Source organism: Labeo rohita, unplaced genomic scaffold, assembly GCF_022985175.1.
Source record: "Labeo rohita strain BAU-BD-2019 unplaced genomic scaffold, IGBB_LRoh.1.0 scaffold_1320, whole genome shotgun sequence".
Taxonomy (NCBI): Eukaryota; Metazoa; Chordata; class Actinopteri; order Cypriniformes; family Cyprinidae; genus Labeo; species Labeo rohita.
Genome location: NW_026127473.1, coordinates 2190 through 7339, shown reverse-complemented (window position 1 = coordinate 7339; position 5150 = coordinate 2190). Strand labels below are relative to the sequence as shown.

Genomic DNA, 5150 nt, shown 5'->3' with positions numbered 1-5150 from the left:
TGATTTCTCTCCTCGACGGCTCTCCATGGGAGATTCCCGTCAGGAGGGATCTCCTCTCACCGGTGGGGGGCACCGTGTTCCACCCTCGCCCGGAGCTTTGGGTGTGGCCCCTGAGGGGGCACACCTCTTAGCTTCCGGTCTCTCAACCGAGGTTGTTGAGACCATCCTCCAATCTAGAGCTCCCTCTACGAGGAAACTTTACGCCTTGAAGTGGAAGCTTTTCACTTCTTGGTGCGGACGCCACCAGCAGGACCCAGTTAACTGCCCAGTTGGTACAGTGCTGGAGTTCCTGCAGGACAGGCTTTCCGCAGGGTTATCCCACTCCACCTTGAAGGTCTACGTGGCGGCCATTGCGGCCTACCACGCCCCTCTCGGTGGTCTCTCTGTGGGTAAAGACCCCCTTGTCTCACGTTTCCTCCGCGGTGCGCTGAGGCTTAGGCCTCCGGTACGTTCTCGTGTTCCCTCATGGGACTTGTCGCTGGTGCTAGAGGCTCTCTGTAGGCCTCCTTTCGAGCCAATTGAAGAGATTTCTGATCGTCACCTTACGATTAAGACAGTTTTGCTTATCGCGATTACTTCTCTAAAGAGAGTTGGGGATCTTCAGGCCCTTTCAGTGGCCCCTTCTTTTCTGGACTTTGCGCCAGGTCTGGCAAAAGCTTTTTTGTACCCTCGTCCGGGGTATATCCCTAAAGTCCCCTCCTCTGCACCACGGCCAGTCGTACTACAGGCCTTTTGTCCTCCTCCCTTCCGGGAGCCCGACCAGCAGAAGCTAAACTGTATGTGTCCAGTTCGAGCGCTAGACACATACGTCCACAGAGCCGCCATGTGGAGAAAATCTGATCAACTTTTCGTTTGCTATGGTCCGGCTAAGCGAGGCTTTCCGGCCACCAAACAAACTTTGAGTCGTTGGATTGTGGATGCTATCTCTTGTGCATATGAGTCCTCTGGTCTCCCTCCTCCTTTAGGGGTCAAGGCTCACTGAACCCGGAGTGTTTCTGCCTCCAAGGCCTTTCTTGAAGGTGTTTCCATGCAAGACATCTGTAATGCTGCGGGATGGTCCACGCCCCTTACTTTTGTCAGGTTTTATGACCTGGACTTGCGAGCCGCTCCTGGCTCTTCTGTCCTTCGTCCTAGCTCTCTCTAGGCAGGGACTTGGATTCTGGCGGCGTGGGCATCTCGTTCCCATAGTGTTTTCGGACGCGGCTCAAGTTCCTGAAGGGGAACGTCTCAGGTTACGTATGTAACCCTGGTTCCCTGAGGGAACGAGACGCCGCGTCTCGAGGCCTTCATCCTGCATCCCTGCGAGCGCTGCTTCTCTCCTGAAGCTAACGCCGGTTTCCGACGCACGTGTATTTATAGCTTCCTGGTTGGTGACGTCACCCGCCTATGACGTCTCGCTCTTTCATTGGACTGATTACACATGTGATTCAGAGTGCGGTCACGCTCAAGGCGTTCCCATAGCGTTTTCGGACGCGGCATCTCGTTCCCTCGGGGAACCAGGGTTACATACGTAACCTGAGACGTTTTTCCCCATAGTGTCTTAAGCAGACGCAGTACTCGTTCCCGTATCTCAGGGAACCAAGGTTATGTTAGTTACCGAGTACGTTTGGGATATGACCAGTACAGAGGCCTCTTTAGGTCAACAGCTAAGAAATAATTGCCAATTTTATTCACAAATGACATCTATTTTGTTAAAAAAGCATGGGAGTTCTGCCATTTCAACAATTGTTTTTGCATTCTCATGGCTTGCTCTTGCTGCCTTTATTATAGCTTCACCCACAGAATCAGTTTCCTCTGTCACTTTGTATCCAGTGATTCCTCCTCCAACACCTCCTACGAGAGCTGCAGCTCCAAGAACACCGGCGATTCCTGAATCCGCTACTGCTCCGATGCCGGCGCCCACTGCCGCTTCCACCCCAATGGCTTTCACCGCTGATGCAAACTTTGCTGCTTTGAGTAAAGCCACAACAGCTCCCACTGCGATGCCGATGCCCAGGAAAGCACCGATCAGTGTCCCTGTGGTCACTCCGGCAAGCCTCACGAGAAATGTTTTCTTTAGCTCTTCCTTTTTTCTCTTCTGCATGCAAATTGTCCTCTATGTTTTCAATCTTTTCTTGAATTTCTTCCTCCACCATCTGAAGCAGCTCATTGTTAAAGCAGCCTTCCTTACTTCCCTTCAGATTCTACTTGATGGTCTTCAACAGCTTTTTCACCTGAACTCTGTTGCTCCTGTAACCCCACCAGCATTTTCTCCAGTGTTTGTTGTCAATAACATGAGCACGACCTCCACATTTTTCAACAAGCTGCTGAAGTTTTGGACTGTCCTTCACAAATTCCTCAATGGTTTGTCCTTCTAGATCTTCACCGTGAGTAAACAAAATCGATATGTGTTTAGGGATATCACCACACTGCTCAAAATAGGAATTTATAATATCCACAATCTCCATTTCCTGTTTTGTGTACCTTGCTACCTTTAGAATCATTACCATCATGTCAGGACTTGGACCCATTTCAGTGATGGATTTAATGATTTCAGCTCTGATGTCTTCCTCGGTAACAACTGTCAAAAATTCCAGGTGTGTCAATAACAGTGATTTTTCTTCCAAAAACCATCCCATTTCCACTTACACAGTCGCCAGTCATCGATGTAGGTGAAGCTTTACTATTGAATATTTGCTTTCTAAGGATTGTATTCCTAGCGCTGCTCTTGCCAACTCCTGTCTTCCCAAAGAGGACAATCTTTCTCTCAGGTTTAGATTCTTTACCTATTGGAAGAAAACACAAGAGTTGTTTTTTTTTTTAAGAATTCTCTTCTGTTCACCAAGCCTGCATTTATTTGATCCAAAGTACAGCAAAAACAGTATTTTTTTTTTAACGTTTGAAATAACTGCTTTCTATTTGAAAATAGTTTAAAATATATTTTATTCCTGTGATCAAACCTGAATTTTCAGCATCATTACTGCAGTCTTCAGTGTCATATATATATATCAAATCAGAATATTAGAATGATTTCTGATGGATCATGTGACTGGAGTAATGATGGCAAAATTTAGCTTTGGTATCACAGCAATACATTATATTTTATTTAAATTAAAATAAAAAGCAGTTATTTAAAATAGTAAAATTTTTCTATATGTTTCTGTTTTTGCTGTATTTTCTGTCAAATAAATACAGGCTTGGTGAGCAGAAGAAACGTCTTTCAAAAACATTACAAATGTTTAAAAACTTTATGACTGGTAGTGTACATGTTGAAACATTTGTGTCAAACAAACAGGAATTAATTTTACTTGATTGCTTTTTGTGTAATTTACAGTGCAAGCAGTCACAAATGTATTATATAGTTATTTTGTCATCATTTTTTACCTCCCATTATTCTTATCCTTTAATGAAGCTCTGTAATCTGTGAAACAAAATGTGTTGCATTAATAAATCTGTCCTTTCTTTTTGAATAAGCATTGATCTGAATGCAAAACAAAAACTGCACCAAAATGTACTGAGATGCTTGAAATATTAAGATCTTAAACACATTTTGATCTCAAAAACTGTTGCTAAAATTCTTAAAATTAGTTTTGTAGACAAAAATACACTGTAAAAAACAATTTGTTGAGTCAATTTAAAATAATTTGTAACCTGGCTGCCTTAAAATTTTAAGTTCAGTCAATGCAAAAAAAAAAAAAAAAAGTTTATTCAACTTGAAATGTTAAATTATACTAATGTTACATGTCTCCTTGAGTTTCTGTTTATTGGACTGTTCTATTCTTGGTTTCTCCCATTGTCTCCCCCCATTGATCTGTCTACTTTGGTTTAGTCCTTGTTAACGTTATCTGGTTCACCTGTCTGTCATTATTAGTTACCCTTTATAAGTCTGTCCTTGAGTTCATTACCCTGTCGGTCTTTATTGTTGTCTAAATGTTTCTACGTGTGTGGATATTCCTGCCTTTTCCTGCTTGTGCTACCTGAAGATTATATTAAATGTTATTACCTGTTATCTCGTCTCTCGTCTCGTTCCGTCCAGCACGCAGCTACTCCGTAACAGAAAGACCGACCGAAACAGTTTTTTCCCCGGTGTTTTCCCCTGCGTTTGTTTTTTCCGTCTTTTTCTCAGTGTTTTGTTTTTGATTTTTACCCCCATGGATCCCACCGTTCTCCTCATCCTCCTGAAGCAGGGGGAACGCTCTCTTGAGGACCACACCCGTGATTACATCTTCCTGGCCGAACACTCCCACTTTCCAGATAGCAGCCTGTGGAAGTTCTACTTCATTGGACTAAACACCACCACCAAGGCGCTGCTATCCGGGGAGGGTCCTCAAGAGAGCCTACCGGATTACATCGAGTGGGTGCTGGCGTCCTGTGGATCGTCATGGACTGTCGACATCGTCGAGAAGGACGTCAGCCCCACTCCAGACCCAGAACCCAGCCAGCCTTCACCCCGACACGCGGAGTTTGAGCCCGAGCCCACCGCAGATGAAAAGCCAGAGCCAAGAGCTACAGAGCCAGAGCCTGACACATCTGACCAGGTGCGAGAGCCGGCCACTACATTCGTGACGGTGGAGTGCTGCGTGGAGCAAGAGAGGGCTATGGAGAGCCCTGCCCACTGCACCACCGCTGGGGGTGAGCTGGAAGAAAACTCTGGGGACTTAATTGATTTTTCTATGGAAGTTCTAGAAAATGACTCTGGGGATTTAATAGACTTCTTTACAGAAATATCTACCTGTCACGTTATGCATGCCTGTATGGAATCCCCACCCACCCTCCCTCTTCTGCCTATGTCAACGTCTGTCTGCTCACCGCTGTCCCCTGACAGCCCCTCTGCTCACCCTCAGCCCACCACCTGTGCAGTGGGCTCGCCGCGGGTCTGCCAGCTTCCATCGGCGTCATGGCTGGAGGATCCCTCATCTCCGCCTCCAGCCTCAGAGTCCAGAACTCCGCCTCGGCCCTCCGACCCTGCGGCTCCACCACAGCTCTCAGCTCCCTCGTCTCCACCGTCGCCCGTTGGCCCACCAGCTCCACCGGGCTCCCTCATCCCTCCGGCTCCGCCTTGGTCGGTCGTCGTCCCGCTGTCGCCTCGGGACTCCACTCCTCCGGCTTTGCCTCGTCGCTCCATCCCACCGGCTCCGTTGGGCTCCTCCCTCCCTCCGGCTCCCCCTCAG

General features: G+C 47.0%; 1 pseudogene; it reads right to left on the bottom strand.

Moving 5' to 3' along the window:
- Positions 1-434: 434 nt before the first annotated feature.
- On the bottom strand, positions 435-3370 carry LOC127158070 (GTPase IMAP family member 7-like; annotated as a pseudogene).
- Between the last annotated feature and the right edge of the window lie 1780 nt (positions 3371-5150).